General features: G+C 44.5%; 1 protein-coding gene across 1 annotated transcript in view; it reads right to left on the minus strand.

Moving 5' to 3' along the window:
- Positions 1-17305, minus strand: part of LOC120983813 (zinc finger protein 407-like) — a gene marked incomplete at its 3' end in the record, with an annotated part of 35845 nt that extends 18540 nt beyond the window's left edge. Inside the window, exon 1 of the mRNA XM_040413235.1 lies at positions 17231-17305. The remainder of the gene's footprint in view (positions 1-17230) is intronic.
- Positions 17306-21054: the final 3749 nt, after the last annotated feature.

A 21054-nucleotide genomic window follows, 5' to 3' on the forward strand; every position in this document is an offset into this window, starting at 1 on the left:
TCAGCCGCACCAGTAGTTCCCCCTTTCACCGCCCAGTCTGGAGTTCGGGTTAAGATCAGCTCAGATCGGATCGGCACTGGGGTTTTTTGAGCTGTTCTTGACTGTGGAGCTCTTGGACTTAGTTGTGGCAGAAACAAATCGGTATGCCACTCAATTTATAGCCGCCAACCCGGGAAGCTTTTATGCACAGTCTTTCCGGTGGAAACCCGTCCAAGTTTCCGAATTTAAAACTTTTCTGGGCCTTCTCCTCAACATGGGCCTGACAAAAAAGCATGAATTGCAGTCATATTGGTCCACAAACCCAATTCATCACATGCCCATGTTCTCTGCTGCCATGTCCAGGACACGATTTGAGACCATCCTGCGTTTCCTGCACTTTAGTGACAACAGCACCTCTCGTCCCAGAGGCCACCCAGCTTTTGACCGGCTCCACAAAATTCGGCCCCTCATAGACCACCTTAACACCAAATTTGCAGATTTGTATACTCCTGATCAAAACATCTGCATAGACGAGTCCCTGATACATTTTACCGGGCGCCTTGGCTTCAAACAATACATCCCAAGCAAGCGCGCCCGGTATGGGGTCAAATTGCATGAGCTCTGTGAAAGGGCCACAGGCTATACGCACAAATTTCGAGTCTATGAGGGTAAAGATCAGACCCTGGAGCCGGTCGGTTGCCCTGACTACCTGGAGAGCAGTGGGAAGACAGTCTGGGACTTGGTGTCACCCTTATTTGGCAAGGGGTACCATCTTTATGTGGACAATTTCTACACAAGTGTGCCCCTCTTCAGGCATTTGTTTCTAGAACAGATTGGCTGCTGTGGCACCGCGCGACCTAGTCGCCGGGGCTTCCCACAACGGCTCGTTACGACTCGTCTTGCAAGGGGGCAGAGGGCTGCCTTGTGTAACGAAGAACTGCTCGCGGTGAAATGGAGAGACAAGTATGACGTTTACATGCTCTCCTCCATTCACGCAGACACGGGCTCTTAGGGCCCTTTCACTCACAGCTGCTGCAAACCTCTCCTTTCACCTGGGACAAAGTGCATAATGTACTTCGCCACATCTCTGGGCGATTTGCGCTTTGCACATTGTCCCATGGGGAAGGAGAGGTTTGTCCTATAAAGGTAAAAAAATAAAAAAAACACTGGTAAGCAAAAAAGTTAATGTTCTGTTTCAAATGTTATAAAAAGTTAATGTTAATAAATTTATTGCGTTGCGGCCTGGTTTTTTTGTTTTATTTTTTTTACCTTCTAGGTGGACCAAGCGATCAACCAGCTGCAGCACTGATGTGCATTCTGACAGAAGCATTGCGCTGCTGTCAGATTACACAAAAGTCGGTGTATGCGGCGCTGCAAGACGAGATTTCTCCTCTGCAGTAAAAAAGATACGTTTGCCGAGGCATATGAGCTGAGGAGGCGGCGGTGTTCATATGCTTTGGCTAACACTTTGTATATAAATAAATAAAAATCCCGGCAATGATTTATTCATCCACATCGATTGATGTGAATGGAGAAGTCGGGTTTGCCAGGGCATACGGTCTAAGTGGGTTTGGATGTTGGGCGGAGCTCCTATGTCCTGGCAGACGCCTTTCCCCTCCTTTTTTTTTTTTGGAAGAGATTTTTTTCATCCACATTGATCGATGCGAATGAAGAAATCTGTGCCGTTCATTTTTTCTTTCAGCCCAGAGGCTGAACGGAAAAAAAAATCTCATTACCCGTATGCTCAATATAAGGAGAATAGCAGAAACTCCTAATGCTGGCCATACATGTAATGATTGCGGAGACCCTCAAATGCCAGGGCAGTACAAACACCAACAAATGACCCCATTTTGGAAAGAAGACAACCCAAGGTATTCGCTGAGGGGCATATTGAGTCCATGAAAGATTAAACTTTTTGTCCCAAGTTAGCGGAAAAGGGAGACTTTGTGAGAAAAAAAAAACAAAACAAAAAAAACACAATTTCCGCTAACTTGTGCCAAAAAAAAAAAAAGAACCCGCCATGCCCCTCACGGAATACCTTGGGGTGTCTTCTTTCCAAAATGGGGTCACATGTGGGGTATTTATACTGCCCTGGCATTTTAGGGGCCCTAAGGCGTGAGAAGAAGTCTGGAATCCAAATGTCTAAAAATGCCCTCCTAAAAGATACTCATTGGAATTTGGGCCCCTTTGCGCACCTAGGCAGCAAAAAAGTGTCACACATGTGGTATCGCCGTACTCAGGAGAAGTAGGGAAATGTGTTTTGGGGTGTCTTTTTACATATACCCATGCTGGGGGAGAGAAATATCTCTGTAAAATGACAACTTTGTATTAAAAAAATGGGAAAAGTTGTCTTTTACAGGGATATTTCTCTCAAAAATACACCCCAAAACACATTGCCCTACTTCTTCTGAGTACGGCGATACCACATGTGTGACACTTTTTTTCAGCCTAGGTGCGCAAAGGGGCTCAAATTCTAAAGAGCACCTTTAGGATTTCACAGGGCATTTTTTACGCATTTGGATTCCAAACTACTTCTCACGCTTTAGGTCCCCTAAAATGCCAGGGCAGTATAAATACCCCACAAGTGACCCCATTTTGGAAATAAGACACTCAAGGTATTTCGTGATGGGCATAGTAAGTTCATGGAAGTTTTTATTTTTTGTCACAAGTTAGTGGAATATGAGACTTTGTAAGAAAAGAAAAAAAATAAAATCATCATTTTCCGCTAACTTGTGACAAAAAATAAAAAGTTCTATGAACTCACTATGCCCATCAGCGAATACCTTAGGGTGTCTACCTTCCGAAATGGGGTCATTTGTGGGGTGTTTCTACTGTCTGGCCATTGTAGAACCTCAGGAAACATGACAGGTGCTCAGAAAGTCAGAGCTGCTTCAAAATGCGGAAATTCACATTTTTGTACCATAGTTTGTAAACGCTATAACTTTTGCGCGAACCAATAAATATACACTTATTGCATTTTTTTTTATCAAAGACATGTAGAACAATAAATTTAGAGAAAAATTTATATAGAAATGTAGTTTTATTTGAAATATTTTACAACTGAAAGTGAAAAATTTCATTTTTTTTGCAAACATTTCGGTCAATTTTGACAAAAAAAGTAAAAATGTCAGCAGCAATGAAATACCACCAAATGAAAGCTCTATTAGTGAGAAGAAAAGGAGGTAAAATTCATTTGGGTGGTAAGTTGTATGACCGAGCAATAAACCGTGAAAGTAGTGTAGTGCAGAATTGTAAAAAGTGGTCTGGTCATTAAGGGGGCTTAAGCTAGGGGAGCTGAGGTGGTTAAAAATGAGGGTTATTAGCCAAAAATAAGTAAGATGCAATCAAAACAAAAATTGCCTCCAAAAAGGTGTACACAGCCTTTCAACAGGTCATGTCACTATGGCATATAACATTTATTATGTAGAGAAAGTTAATACAAGGCACTTACTAATGTATTGTTATTATCCATATTGCTTCCTTTGCTGGCTGGATTCATTTTCCCATCACATTATACACTTCTCGTTTCCATGGTTACAGATCAGCCAGCAATCCAGCAGCAGTGGCCTTGCTTGCTCACTATAGCAAAAAGCACCAGCCTATGAGAGCTCCTATGGTCCCAGCCACAAGAGACGCCAGCGCTTTTTCCTGTAGTGTGCAAGCACTGCCTCCACTGCTGGATTGCAGGGTGGTCTGTAACCATGGAAACGTGTAGTGTATTATGTGATGGAAAAATGAATCCAGCCAGCAAAGGAGGCAATATGGACAATCACAATACACCCTGTACAGAATTATTAGGCAAATGAGTATTTTGACCACATCATCCTCTTTATGCATGTTGTCTTACTCCAAGCTGTATAGGCTCGAAAGCCTACTACCAATTAAGCATATTAGGTGATGTGCATCTCTGTAATGAGAAGGGGTGTGGTCTAATGACATCAACACCCTATATCAGGTGTGCATAATTATTAGGCAACTTCCTTTCCTTTGGCAAAATGGGTCAAAAGAAGGACTTGACAGGCTCAGAAAAGTCAAAAATAGTGAGATATCTTGCAGAGGGATGCAGCACTCTTAAAATTGCAAAGCTTCTGAAGCGTGATCATCGAACAATCAAGCGTTTCATTCAAAATAGTCAACAGGGTCGCAAGAAGCGTGTGGAAAAACCAAGGCGCAAAATAACTGCCCATGAACTGAGAAAAGTCAAGCGTGCAGCTGCCAAGATGCCACTTGCCACCAGTTTGGCCATATTTCAGAGCTGCAACATCACTGGAGTGCCCAAAAGCACAAGGTGTGCAATACTCAGAGACATGGCCAAGGTAAGAAAGGCTGAAAGACGACCACCACTGAACAAGACACACAAGCTGAAACGTCAAGACTGGGCCAAGAAATATCTCAAGACTGATTTTTCTAAGGTTTTATGGACTGATGAAATGAGAGTGAGTCTTGATGGGCCCGTGGCTGGATTGGTAAAGGGCAGAGAGCTCCAGTCCGACTCAGACGCCAGCAAGGTGGAGGTGGAGTACTGGTTTGGGCTGGTATTATCAAAGATGAGCTTGTGGGGCCTTTTCGGGTTGAGGATGGAGTCAAGCTCAACTCCCAGTCCTACTGCCAGTTTCTGGAAGACACCTTCAAGCAGTGGTACAGGAAGAAGTCTGCATCCTTCAAGAAAAACATGATTTTCATGCAGGACAATGCTCCATCACACGCGTCCAAGTACTCCACAGCGTGGCTGGCAAGAAAGGGTATAAAAGAAGAAAATCTAATGACATGGCCTCCTTGTTCACCTGATCTGAACCCCATTGAGAACCTGTGGTCCATCATCAAATGTGAGATTTACAAGGAGGGAAAACAGTACACCTCTCTGAACAGTGTCTGGGAGGCTGTGGTTGCTGCTGCACGCAATGTTGATGGTGAACAGATCAAAACACTGACAGAATCCATGGATGGCAGGCTTTTGAGTGTCCTTGCAAAGAAAGGTGGCTATATTGGTCACTGATTTGTTTTGTTTTTGAATGTCAGAAATGTATATTTGTGAATGTTGAGATGTTATATTGGTTTCACTGGTAAAAATAAATAATTGAAATGGGTATATATTTGTTTTTTGCCAAGTTGCCTAATAATTATGCACAGTAATAGTCACCTGCACACACAGATATCCCCCTAAAATAGCTAAAACTAAAAACAAACTAAAAACTACTTCCAAAAATATTCAGCTTTGATATTAATGAGTTTTTTGGGTTCATTGAGAACATGGTTGTTGTTCAATAATAAAATTAATCCTCAAAAATACAACTTGCCTAATAATTCTGCACTCCCTGTACATTAGTAAGTGCTTTGTACTTACTTTCTCTACATGATAAATGCCATTTGCTGAAGTGAGACAACCCCTTTAATCTAATCGAACAACCCTTTAAGGAATGGACATTATACAGCTGAAGACCCAATCCTCAAGTGACTGATAGCTCTCTCCTGACTCCACCCTGAAGAGAGGATCTTCTACATGACCAAAGGGTCAGCCATGCTGAAATCCATCATTCTTTCCAATGACATCAGTCTCCAAACACGACAGATCTTACTTGGGACATATTACGCAGCTAGAAAACAGTTCTGGAAGTTGATGTGCAGCGGAATGTAGTGGTGTATGAAAAATGGGGAAGAGCGAGAGGATCTAGCCAAATTGGCTAGGCAACTGGGTCAGAGCATCGTCGCAATGGCAGGCCTTATGGTTTGTACCCGCCAAAAGCGCTCTACAAGGAGCCAAAGACAGGGTCATAGGCGCTCAAGCCTCACTGATGGCGGGCGAAAGCTAGCTTGTCTGGTCCAACAAAAGAGCTTCTGTAGCACCAACTGCCAAGAAAGTTAACCCTTTGGATACCGAAGGTTTTTTCGTTTTTATTTTTCTTTCCTATTTTCCGTGAGCCATAACTTTTTTCTTTTTCCGGTCACATAGCTGTATGAGAGCTTATTTTTTGCGGGACAAGTTGTACTTTCTAATGCCTCCATTAATTATGGCATAAAATGTTGTGGGAAGCGGTAAAAAAAATTCCAAATGGGGCGATATTGTAAAAAAAAAAACGCAATCCCTCCACCGTTTTACAGGTTTTGTTCCCACAGCGTTTTGTTTACGGCAAAACGGACCCATGCCCTTCATTCTCTGGGTCAGTACAATTACAATGATACCCCATATATATAGGTTCTTTATGTCTAAATAGTGTAAAAATAAATGTAAACTTGGAGAAATTATATATTTTTTTATATCACCATATTCTGACCCCCTATAACTTTTTATACTAATGTCTACAGAGCTGTTTAAGGGCTCAATTTTTGCAGAACAATCTGTACTTTTAATTTATACCATTTTGGAGTACGCGTGACTTTTTGATCACATTTTATTACATTTTGTTGGGCAAGAGAAGCAATGGAAAAATGGCAAATTGGCCATTTTTACCCTTTTTTCCGTTACGCCATATTGGAATTTTTTTTTTCTATTTTAATAGTATGGGCATTTTCGGTCGCAGTGATACCCATGATGTTTATATTTATTGTTATTTAGGTATTTATTTTTTAATTCTACGGAAAGGGGAGCGATTTAAACATTTATATTTTTTTTTTGTGATCATTATGTGCCTCATATATGAGCTTATTACATTTTTTTTATTTTGGTTTATCAGGAATTTATTATTAGCTTATTTTGCTCACTTTTGCTCATTTCTTATCCTGGTCTGCCATCTGGTGGCCAAAATAAGAATTGCAGTTTGAATACTGCTAGCCTACTCAGTAAGGCTACCAGTATTCAGCGCAACTATCTATGCCCGGATTGGACACACAGGGCATAGGTAGGAAGCCCGGAAGCACAAACTTCCATGTTTTTGCGCATTAAGGTGACGTGATCTCACTTGATCAAGGCATCTAAAGCATTTAATTACCGCGATTGGCATTATTGACGGTCACGGTAATTAGCCGCAGGTCTCTGCTGTATGAAACAGAGATCTGCCGGCCATGACGCCCGCTGCACATGCGAGCGGGCGTCATGTTTACACATCGCTGTACATGTACGGCGCTGGTAGCCTAAGAGTTAAAGGTGTTGTCCTATGAAAACGTACACACAGGGATCCCCAGTGATCGTAAATGTATGGACCATCTTGAGGATAGGTGATAAATGTTTTTCGTGGAATAACCCCTTTAAAGGGGTTTTCTGAGATTTTTGTACTAAGGTCATCTGATCGGCACTCCTGTGAGCACAGGGGCCTTCTCTTTGCTTTTCCTAGGCCATCAGTCATATGACCTAGGAGCAGCTCAGCCCCATAGAAGTGAATAGGACTGAGCGCGATGCAAAGCACAGCCGCTATACAATGTACGGTACTGCCTTCTCAGAACAGCTGGGAGTTTTCCATGAGGATCCACAGTGATTTTTGTAGTTGGTCTCCCTAAGATCAGCTATTTTGCCGTTCTGGTTGCGTTTGCACCAGGAGGTGTCCAAGTGGTGTATCCTCCTATCCGTCCTATTTACTCTGACCAGACGGTTGGCTACCCCATGGTCTGAGGACTTGAACACACCGGAAGCACCGACCCATTGTGTCTACATGCATTCACTAGTATTGTGCCTATGCCTGCACAGTCATCTTCAAACATTGGACCTACTAACCTCTGAGCACCTGTCCTCTTTTGTGTTCGCCACAACTTGCAAAACAGATGGTTAGCAGCGGTCCCAGGAGTGGAACCCCCACGATCAGATACTGATGACCTATCTTCTGGATAGGTTAAAAAATTCTGGAAAACCCTTTTAATGTTAGCTATGCTAGAAAGGTGTCAAAACACTCAGCATTTAAAAATGTCTGACCTGTTACATGTGCGCTTGGCAGCTGAAGGCATCTGTGGTGGTCCCATGTTCCTGTGTGCCCGCATTGCTAAGAAAAATTTAGTTTTAATATCTGCAAATAAGACTCTAGGAGCAACGGGGGCGTTGCCGTTACACTTAGATTTTCTGCTTTCTCAGCAACTGCCACGCCCCCTACACTTTGATTGACAGGGCCTGGTGTGGTGATGTTTTCACTGCCTGGTCCTGTCAAAGTGGAGAGGGCGCGGCAGTTGAAGAAAGAGCAGAGCCTCTAGGTGTAGCGGCAATGCCCCCATATTTCTCAGCAATGAGGGCACATATGAACATGGGACCAACACAGATGCTTTCAGCTGCCAAGTGCACATGTAACAGGTCAGCCGGTGTCATAGGTGCAAATCTGCTGACAGATGCCCTTTAACCACCCCAGGACCGCCGGCGCGTCATCTCACGAGAGGCGAGATTTCCTGTGAACGCGCGCACACAGGAACCGGAGGTAAACGAGTGGATCTGTAGCCTGCCAGCGGCGATCATTCGCTGGCAGGCTGTAGATGCGATTTTTTTAACCCTAAAAAGGTATATTAGACGCTGTTTTGATAACAGCGTCTAATATACCTGCTACCTGGTCCTCTGGTGGTCCCTTTTGCTTGGATCGACCACCAGAGGACACAGGCAGCTCTGTAAGTAGCACCAAACACCACTACACTACACCCCCCCCCTGTCACTTATTAACCCCTTATCACCCCATATAGACTTCCTGATCACCGCCCTGTAATTGATCACCCCCCTGTAAGGCTCCATTCAGACGTCCGTATGTGTTTTGCGGATCCACAGATCCGCAAAACACATACGGATGTATGAATGGAGCCTTACAGGGGGGTGATCACCCCATATAGACTCCCTGATCACCCCCCTGTCATTGATCACCCCCCTGTAAGGCTCCATTCAGACGTCCGTATGCATTTTGCGGATCCGCAAAACACGGACACCGCGGATACGCAAAACACGGACACCGGCAATGTGCTTTCCGCATTTTGCGGATCCGCACATTGCTAGAACTATATAGAAAATGCCTTTTCTTGTCCGCAATTGCGGACAAGAATAGGACATGTTCTATAGGCTCTACAAAAAACGCAGCGTTCGCCCGATCAGGCCTGATCTTGTGCGCACACTTGCGTTCAGTCCGCCCCACCGCAGTGACAGAAATATATTTTTTTCTGATCACTGCAAAAACACCGTAAAATCGCTGCGGCGCTATAAAGATCACTTTTGAGGGGCATGGTGAGTTCATAGAAGATTTTTTTTTTCTTGGCACAAGTTAGCGGAAATAGATTTTTTTTTTTTGTTTTGTTTTTTCTTACAAAGTCTCATATTCCACTAACTTGTGACAAAAAATAAAATCTCACATGAACTCACCATACCCCTCACGGAATCCAAATGCGTAAAAAATTTTTGACATTTATATTCCAGACTTCTTCTCACGCTTTAGGTCCCCTAAAATGCCAGGGCAGTACAAACACCCCACATGTGACCCCATTTCGGAAAGAAGACACCCCAAGGTATTCGCTGAGGGGCATATTGAGTCCATGAAAGATTGAACTTTTTGTCACAAGTTAGCGGAAAAGGGAGACTTTGTGAGAAAAAAAAAAATAAATAAATCAATTTCCACTAACTTGTGCCAAAAAAAAAAAAAAAACTTCTATGAACTCGCCATGCCCCTCACGGAATACCTTGGGGTGTCTTCTTTCCAAAATGGGGTCACATGTGGGGTATTTATACTGCCCTGGCATTTTAGGGGCCCTAAAGCGTGAGAAGAAGTCTGGAATCCAAATCTCTAAAAATGCCCTCATAAAAGGAATTTGGGCCCCTTTGCGCACCTAGGCTGCAAAAAAATGTCATACATGTGGTATCGCCGTACTCAGGAGAAGTAGGGCAATGTGTTTTGGGGTGTATTTTTACATATACCAATGCTGGGTGAGAGAAATATCTCTCTCAAATGACAACTTTGTATAACAAAATGGGAAAAGTTGACTTTTAGAGAGATATTTATCTCACCCAGCATGGGTATATGTAAAAATACACCCCAAAACATATTGCCCTACTTCTTTTGAGTACGGCGATACCACATGTGTGACACTTTTTTGCAGCCTAGGTGCCCAAAGAGGCCCAAATTCTAAAGAGCACCTTTAGGATTTCACAGGGCATTTTTTACGCATTTGGATTTCAAACTACTTCTCACGCTTTAGGTCCCCTAAAATGCCAGGGCAGTATAAATACCCCACAAGTGACCCCATTTTGGAAAGAAGACACCCCAAGATATTTCGTGATGGGCATAATGAGTTCATGGAAGTTTTTATTTTTTGTCACAAGTTAGTGGAATATGAGACTTTGTAAGAAAAAAAAAAAAATCATCATTTTCCGCTAACTTGTGACAAAAAATAAAAAGTTCTATGAACTCACTATGCCCATCAGCGAATACCTTAGGGTGTCTACTTTCCGAAATGGGGTCATTTGTGGGGTGTTTCTACTGTCTGGGCATTGTAGAACCTCAGGAATCATGACAGGTGCTCAGAAAGTCAGAGCTGCTTCAAAATGCGGAAATTCACATTTTTGTACCATAGTTTGTAAACGCTATAATTTTTACCCAAACCAATAAATATACACTTATTGCATTTTTTTTTATCAAAGACATGTAGAACAATAAATTTCGAGAAAAATTTATATAGAAATGTAGTTTTATTTGAAAAATTTTACAACCGAAAGTGAAAAATGAAATTTTTTTGCAAAACTTTCGGTAAATTTCGATTAATATCAAAAAAAGTAAAAATGTCAGCAGCAATGAAATACCACCAAATGAAATCTCCATTAGTGAGAAGAAAAAGAGGTAAAATTCATTTGGGTGGTAAGTTGTATGACCGACCAATAAACCGTGAAAGTAGTGTAGTGCAGAATTGTAAAAAGTGGCCTGGTCATTAGGGGGTTTAAGCTAGGGGGGCTGAGGTGGGTAAAGTAGTACTCCCATCTGGACATGTATGGCATATGTCTGATAGGAGTGGGATTCACAAATACCTGAAGAAAAGGCACAGTCTTGCACTGCTGTGAATGGAGAGGTGGCCAAGCATGCACTACAACTACAGGACATGCATGGTATATTCGGAGGTCCCACAGAAGTGACTGGGGAGAGCTGCGCATGCTCGGCCACCTCTTCACTCGCTGTGGTTAGGGAGATGAGCGCAGATCCCAGGCGTTGAAATGAGACAATCCCTTTAAAAACTAATTTACACGTCAGTCTACCACAGACAGCACACGCCAGTGTGCCACGGGCAGCACACGCCAGTGTACCACGTAGAGTTGTTGCGATACCAAATTTTTGATTCGGTTTCGATACCATAAAATAAGTATTGCGATACTCGATACCACGCGAAAAAATAAACCAAAAAAGCCACGTGCTTTCCGCATTTTAAAAAATGGCGAATTGCGCAGTTTTTATTAATTTTTTTTCTGTTCCGGCGTTCACCGCATAGATTTTTTTTATATTTTAATAGTTTGGACTTTTCTGACGTGGCGATATGTTTATTTATTGTTTATACATTTTATATGTGAAATTGGGAAAGGGGGTGATTCATACTTTCCATACAATATTTTGTTGTGGTTTTTTTTACTTTTTTTTTTTCCCCCACTTTTTATTTAATATCTATTTCTCCCTTAGGGGCTAGAACCTGGGATTTTTTTCATCCATTGTCCTATTCACCCTGATAGAGCTCTATCAGGGTGAATAGGACCTCACACTGTCCCTGCTGCCCTGGGCTTTGTGCGCACAGCATCAGGGATGTTACCATGGCAGCCAGGGCTTCAGTAGCGTCCTGGCTCCCATGGTAACCGATCGGAGCCCCAGGCTTACACTGCTGGGGCTCCGATCAGAAGCTGCCACTGCACCACCAATGAGGGGGAGGGGGGGAGGACCCTGTGGCCACTGCCACTAATGATTTTAATACTGGGGGTGGGGGGAGGGGGCACTGAGCCACCAGTGATTTTAATAGGGGGGGGGGGTTGAGGGGGGGGGCGGACGCACTGCACCACCAATGATAATTACCCCTTAATACAGGAGGCGGGTACTGGCAGATGAGCGTCAGTTAACCCCTCAGGTGCCGCACTCCCTGTCAGAGGCAGGGTGCCGGCTATGCGATTCTGCTGCCGTCACACGCCTCCTGTATTATGTGTTAAAGTCTGGACCCATATAAAGCCGTCTTTAAGTATTAAGCAGCGGCTACACAGAGTGCCAAGAGATGTCCCAGCACTTACTATTATTCCTGGGCGCCGCTCTGTTCGCCTGCTGTGCCCCATTAATGTCTCCTCAACTGCTCCATATGCTAATTACTATCGGAGCAATGGGGAGGAGACATCAGCTTCTCTTGTGGGCGTTCCTTCTCCCTGGCTGTTGCACTGTCCAATCGCAGCGCAGCACAGGGAGAAGGAACGCCCACTAGAGAAGCTGATACTAGACTGCGTATCGATGCCGGGACAAAAGTATCGATTGGGTATCGAAATTTCGATACCCGCAACAACCCTAGTACCACGGACAGCACACCTCCCCATTCATTCTAATGTGTGTATATAGACATCAGTGTTTTAGCACAGTCCTTGGGTCTGTGTTTTTAGCACGGATGCATGGTCTATCACGGATCCATCACGCCCATTATAGGCTATGGGTCTGTGAAAGCCACGGATGCAACACAGATGCCATATGGACAGCAAAAAACGGATCCATCACGGACAGCTTTACGGATGCACCACTGACCACCTTCTCAGATTTGAGCACGGACACGGACGTGTGAATGAGGCTTAAAGGCTATGCACACCTTTGACATGAAAGAAAATTCTCTTCTGGAGGCAGCTGTCTTATAGCCCGCGACCCGACAATGGTGAGGGGGGCATGACCGATATGCGAAGACACACAGATTTCTATATGTATTTCGCTGATCTCATTCTGATATGAGACACGATACGACCAAGTATGGAGCTGCTTAGTGTTCTCCTTTGTGCCAGACACCATCAGAAGTCCAGCATGACGGGGGCCTGGAATGGCAGATCGGTGGACGTATATCTATACATTCATTCTGCATTGCTGCATGCCAGCCTGGAGGTATAGATGTATGCAGGGTCATGCTACATGGTTCTATACCCCCAGGCTAACATGCATATGTTTATACATACACCAAGCATTTATTCTACATGGTTATATACCCCCGGGCTGGCATACAGGTATTCATACATTCTACGTGGTTATATACCCCCAAACGGACACACGTGTTCATACATACTACATGGTTACATAACCCAGGCTGGCACACGCATGTTCATACATAGTACATGGTTATATACCACCAGGATGGCACACATGTGTTCATACAGACACATACTACATGGGTATATACCCCCAGGATGGCACACATGTGTTCATACAGACACATACTACATGGGTATATACCCCCAGGATGGCACACATGTGTTCATACAGACACATACTACATGGGTATATACCCCCAGGATGGCACACGTGTTCATACAGACACATACTACATGGGTATATACCCCCAGGATGGCACACATGTGTTCATACAGACACATACTACATGGGTATATACCCCCAGGATGGCACACATGTGTTCATACAGACACATACTACATGGGTATATACCCCCAGGATGGCACACATGTGTTCATACAGACACATACTACATGGGTATATACCCCCAGGATGGCACACATGTGTTCATACAGACACATACTACATGGGTATATACCCCCAGGATGGCACACATGTGTTCATACAGACACATACTACATGGGTATATACCCCCAGGATGGCACACGTGTTCATACAGACACATACTACATGGGTATATACCCCCAGGATGGCACACATGTGTTCATACAGACACATACTACATGGGTATATACCCCCAGGATGGCACACGTGTTCATACAGACACATACTACATGGGTATATACCCCCAGGATGGCACACATGTGTTCATACAGACACATACTACATGGGTATATACCCCCAGGATGGCACACGTGTTCATACAGACACATACTACATGGGTATATACCCCCAGGATGGCACACATGTGTTCATACAGACACATACTACATGGGTATATACCCCCAGGATGGCACACGTGTTCATACAGACACATACTACATGGGTATATACCCCCAGGATGGCACACATGTGTTCATACAGACACATACTACATGGGTATATACCCCCAGGATGGCACACATGTGTTCATACAGACACATACTACATGGGTATATACCCCCAGGATGGCACACATGTGTTCATACAGACACATACTACATGGGTATATACCCCCAGGATGGCACACATGTGTTCATACAGACACATACTACATGGGTATATACCCCCAGGAGGGCACACATGTGTTCATACAGACACATACTACATGGGTATATACCCCCAGGATGGCACACGTGTTCATACAGACACATACTACATGGGTATATACCCCCAGGATGGCACACATGTGTTCATACAGACACATACTACATGGGTATATACCCCCAGGATGGCACACATGTGTTCATACAGACACATACTACATGGGTATATACCCCCAGGATGGCACACATGTGTTCATACAGACACATACTACATGGGTATATACCCCCAGGATGGCACACATGTGTTCATACAGACACATACTACATGGGTATATACCCCCAGGATGGCACACGTGTTCATACAGACACATACTACATGGGTATATACCCCCAGGATGGCACACATGTGTTCATACAGACACATACTACATGGGTATATACCCCCAGGATGGCACACGTGTTCATACAGACACATACTACATGGGTATATACCCCCAGGATGGCACACATGTGTTCATACAGACACATACTACATGGGTATATACCCCCAGGATGGCACACGTGTTCATACAGACACATATTACATGGGTATATACCCCCAGGATGGCACACATGTGTTCATACAGACACATACTACATGGGTATATACCCCCAGGATGGCACACGTGTTCATACAGACACATACTACATGGGTATATACCCCCAGGATGGCACACATGTGTTCATACAGACACATACTACATGGGTATATACCCCCAGGATGGCACACATGTGTTCATACAGACACATACTACATGGGTATATACCCCCAGGATGGCACACATGTGTTCATACAGACACATACTACATGGGTATATACCCCCAGGATGGCACACATGTGTTCATACAGACACATACTACATGGGTATATACCCCCAGGATGGCACACATGTGTTCATACAGACACGTACTACATGGGTATATACCCCCAGGATGGCACACATGTGTTCATACAGACACATACTACATGGGTATATACCCCCAGGATGGCACACATGTGTTCATACAGACACATACTACATGGTTATATACACCCAGGATGGCACACATGTGTTCATACAGACACATACTACATGGGTATATACCCCCAGGATGGCACACATGTGTTCATACAGACACATACTACATGGGTATATACCCCCAGGATGGCACACATGTGTTCATACAGACACATACTACATGGGTATATACCCCCAGGATGGCACACATGTGTTCATACAGACACATACTACATGGGTATATACCCCCAGGATGGCACACATGTGTTCATACAGACACATACTACATGGGTATATACCCCCAGGATGGCACACATGTGTTCATACAGACACATACTACATGGGTATATAACTATATACCCCCAGGATGGCACACATGTGTTCATACAGACACATACTACATGGTTATATACACCCAGGATGGCACACATGTGTTCATACAGACACATACTACATGGGTATATACCCCCAGGATGGCACACATGTTCATACAGACACATACTACATGGGTATATACCCCCAGGATGGCACACATGTGTTCATACAGACACATACTACATGGGTATATACCCCCAGGATGGCACACGTGTTCATACAGACACATACTACATGGGTATATACCCCCAGGATGGCACACATGTGTTCATACAGACACATACTACATGGGTATATACCCCCAGGATGGCACACATGTGTTCATACAGACACATACTACATGGGTATATACCCCCAGGATGGCACACATGTGTTCATACAGACACATACTACATGGGTATATACCCCCAGGATGGCACACATGTGTTCATACAGACACATACTACATGGGTATATACCCCCAGGATGGCACACATGTGTTCATACAGACACATACTACATGGGTATATACCCCCAGGATGGCACACGTGTTCATACAGACACATACTACATGGGTATATACCCCCAGGATGGCACACATGTGTTCATACAGACACATACTACATGGTTATATACACCCAGGATGGCACACAAGTGTTCATACAGACACATACTACATGGGTATATACCCCCAGGATGGCACACATGTGTTCATACAGACACATACTACATGGGTATATACCCCCAGGATGGCACACATGTGTTCATACAGACACATACTACATGGGTATATACCCCCAGGATGGCACACATGTGTTCATACAGACACATACTACATGGGTATATACCCCCAGGATGGCACACATGTGTTCATACAGACACATACTACATGGGTATATACCCCCAGGATGGCACACATGTGTTCATACAGACACATACTACATGGGTATATACCCCCAGGATGGCACACATGTGTTCATACAGACACATACTACATGGGTATATACCCCCAGGATGGCACACATGTGTTCATACAGACACATACTACATGGGTATATAACTATATACCCCCAGGATGGCACACATGTGTTCATACAGACACATACTACATGGTTATATACACCCAGGATGGCACACAAGTGTTCATAAAGACACATACTACATGGGTATATACCCCCAGACTGGCACACATGTGTTCATACAGACACACATTCACCAACGCCTTCCTTCACTGTCACTGGTCTCGGCTCATGTAGAACATAGATGCCAGGAGCCCCGCTCACACACACTATTACACTCAGGTGTAGAGACCGGGTGTGTCAGATCAGGGGGCACTGCCAGGGACCCGGTGCCACAGAGGATTAGGGTGACGGTAAATGGGCGTGAATGAGGCTCCTCTCCTCGGCCAATCAGAAGTCACACTCCATCTGCAGCCGTACAGGACAAAACGACGGCGCCGTAGAGGCCCAAAAAGCCCTAAGCAAGCAGCGGTCCTGAAAGCAGTGAATATAAGACTCCTTCCTGTAGTAAAGCCCTCATAATGGCAGCAATAGCAACCCGGTTATATTCCGCAGCTCGGTGACACATCCCAGCCTCGGGGACTAAGCACACTTACCGATTCTATAAAAAACGTTGCGCGTTCGCCCACGATGATCTTAGTCACTAGCGGCCTGCCGTAGATACGGGACGCGATTACGTCACAGCTTCTGTGAAACGCGCAACGCTCGGGGGCGGGGACAGCCGGACCATGTGACAGGGCTTTGTTTTGGCGCGCTTGATAAAATGAAAAGCTGTCGGGACTCGGGCGCCGCGCGTGTGGTGGATTGTCCTGTGATGGCACGAGCGCCACGGAGCGACATGTTCCAGTCAGCAGGCATCGTGCCCACTGATTGTTTTCGCACATATATTGCAGTGGGTTTGCCGTGCTGTAGGTGGCGGTATGCCAAATGGATGCTCATGTTGCCCATGGAATGCCAGTCTTTTTAATGGGGGTTGTCACGATAACATTTTGGTTTGATTTTGATACCATAAAGTATTGTGAAATTCAATATCATGCGAAAGAAAAACTAAACCCCCAAATGACCCCATAAAAGCTATGTGTGTGTGTAATGTCCAGCCCATAATAGAGCAGTCCTATCCATAAGGTGACAAAATGTCCAGCCCATAATAGAGCAGTCCTGTCCATAAGGTGACTAATGTCCAGCCCATAATAGAGCAGTCCTGTCCATAAGGTGACTAATGTCCAGCCCATAATAGAGCAGTCATGTCTATAAGGTGACTAATGTCCAGCCCATAATAGAGCAGTCCTGTCCATAAGGTGACTAATGTCCAGCCCATAATAGAGCTGTCTCTATCCATAAGGTGACTAATGTCCAGCCCATAATAGAGCTGTCTCTATCCATAAGGTGACTAATGTCCAGCCCATAATAGAGCTGTCCTTATCCATAAGGTGACTAATGTCCAGCCCATAATAGAGCAGTCCTGTCCATAAGGTGACTAATGTCCAGCCCTTAATAGAGCATTCCTGTCCATAAGGTGACTAATGTCCAGCCCATAATAGAGCAGTCCTGTCCATAAGGTGACTAATGTCCAGCCCATAATTGAGCAGCCCTGTCCATAAGGTGACTAATGTCCAACCCATAATAAAGCAGTCCAGCCCATAATAGAGCAGTCCTGTCCATAAGGTGACTAATGTCCAGCCCATAATAGAGCTGTCCCTATCCATAAGGTGACTAATGTCCAGCCCATAATAGAGCTGTCCCTATCCATAAGGTGACTAATGTCCAGCCCATAATAGAGCAGTCCTGTCCATAAGGTGACTAATGTCCAGCCCATAATAGAGCAGTCCTGTCCATAAGGTGACTAATGTCCAGCCCATAATAGAGCTGTCCCTATCCATAAGGTGACTAATGTCCAGCCCATAATAGAGCTGTCCCTATCCATAAGGTGACTAATGTCCAGCCCATAATAGAGCTGTCCCTATCCATAAGGTGACTAATGTCCAGCCCATAATAGAGCAGTCCTATCCATAAGGTGACTAATGTCCAGCCCATAATAGAGCAGTCCTGTCCATAATGTGACTAATGTCCAGCCCATAATATAGCAGTCCTGTCCATAAGGTGACTAATGTCCAGCCCATAATAGAGCAGTCCTGTCCATAAGGTGACTAATGTCCAGCCCATAATAGAGCTGTCCCTATCCATAAGGTGACTAATGTCCAGCCCATAATAGAGCTGTCCCTGTCCATAAGGTGACTAATGTCCAGCCCATAATAGAGCAGTCCTATCCATAAGGTGATTAATGTCCAGCCCATAATAGAGCAGTCCTGTCCATAAGGTGACTAATGTCCAGCCCATAATAGAGCAGTCCTGTCCATAAGGTGACTAATGTCCAGCCCATAATAGAGCAGTCCTGTCCATAAGGTGACTAATGTCCAGCCCATAATAGAGCAGTCCTGTCCATAAGGTGACTAATGTCCAGCCCATAATAGAGCAGTCCTGTCCATAAGGTGACTAATGTCCAGCCCATTATAGAGCAGTCCTATCCATAAGTTGACTAATGTCCAGCCCATAATAGAGCAGTCCTATCCATAAAGTGACTAATGTCCAGCCCATAATAGAGCAGTCCTGTCCATAAGCTGACTAATGTCCAGCCCATAATAGAGCAGTCCTGTCCATAAGGTGACTAATGTCCAGTCCATAATAGTGCAGTCCTATCCATAAGGTGACTAATGTCCAGCCCATAATAGAGCAGTCCTGTCCATAAGGTGACTAATGTCCAGCCCATAATAGAGCAGTCCTGTCCATAAGGTGACTAATGTCCAGCCCATAATAGAGCAGTCCTGTCCATAAGGTGACTAATGTCCAGCCCATAATAGAGCAGTCCTGTCCATAAGGTGACTAATGTCCAGCCCATAATAGAGCAGTCATGTCTATAAGGTGACTAATGTCCAGCCCATAATAGAGCAGTCCTGTCCATAAGGTGACTAATGTCCAGCCCATAATAGAGCTGTCTCTATCCATAAGGTGACTAATGTCCAGCCCATAAAAGAGCTGTCTCTATCCATAAGGTGACTAATGTCCAGCCCATAATAGAGCTGTCCTTATCCATAAGGTGACTAATGTCCAGCCCATAATAGAGCAGTCCTGTCCATAAGGTGACTAATGTCCAGCCCTTAATAGTGCATTTCTGTCCATAAGGTGACTAATGTCCAGCCCATAATAGAGCAGTCCTGTCCATAAGGTGACTAATGTCCAGCCCATAATAGAGCAGCCCTGTCCATAAGGTGACTAATGTCCAACCCATAATAAAGCAGTCCAGCCCATAATAGAGCAGTCCTGTCCATAAGGTGACTAATGTCCAGCCCATAATAGAGCTGTCCCTATCCATAAGGTGACTAATGTCCAGCCCATAATAGAGCTGTCCCTATCCATAAGGTGACTAATGTCCAGCCCATAATAGAGCAGTCCTGTCCATAAGGTGACTAATGTCCAGCCCATAATAGAGCAGTCCTGTCCATAAGGTGACTAATGTCCAGCCCATAATAGAGCTGTCCCTATCCATAAGGTGACTAATGTCCAGCCCATAATAGAGCTGTCCCTATCCATAAGGTGACTAATGTCCAGCCCATAATAGAGCTGTCCCTATCCATAAGGTGACTAATGTCCAGCCCATAATAGAGCAGTCCTATCCATAAGGTGACTAATGTCCAGCCCATAATAGAGCAGTCCTGTCCATAAGGTGACTAATGTCCAGCCCATAATATAGCAGTCCTGTCCATAAGGTGACTAATGTCCAGCCCAAAATAGAGCAGTCCTGTCCATAAGGTGACTAATGTCCTAGCCCATAATAGATCAGTCCTGTCCATAAGGTGACTAATGTCCAGCCCATAATAGAGCTGTCCCTATCCATAAGGTGACTAATGTCCAGCCCATAATAGAGCTGTCCCTGTCCATAAGGTGACTAATGTCCAGCCCATAATAGAGCAGTCCTGTCCATAAGGTGACTAATGTCCAGCCCATAATAGAGCAGTCCTGTCCATAAGGTGACTAATGTCCAGCCCATAATAGAGCAGTCCTGTCCATAAGGTGACTAATGTCCAGCCCATAATAGAGCAGTCCTGTCCATAAGGTGACTAATGTCCAGCCCATAATAGAGCAGTCATGTCCATAAGGTGACTAATGTCCAGCCCATAATAGAGCCGGCCATGTCCATAAGGTGACTAATGTCCAGCCCATAATAGAGCAGTCCTGTCCATAAGGTGACTAATGTCCAGCCCATAATAGAGCAGTCCTGTCCATAAGGTGACTAATGTCCAGCCCATAATAGAGCAGTCCTGTCCATAAGGTGACTAATGTCCAGCCCATAATAGAGCAGTCCAGCCCATAATAGAGCAGTCCTGTCCATAAGGTGACTAATGTCCAGCCCATAATAGAGCAG

Source organism: Bufo bufo, unplaced genomic scaffold (genome assembly GCF_905171765.1).
Source record: "Bufo bufo unplaced genomic scaffold, aBufBuf1.1, whole genome shotgun sequence".
In the NCBI taxonomy this organism is placed as follows: domain Eukaryota; kingdom Metazoa; phylum Chordata; class Amphibia; order Anura; family Bufonidae; genus Bufo; species Bufo bufo.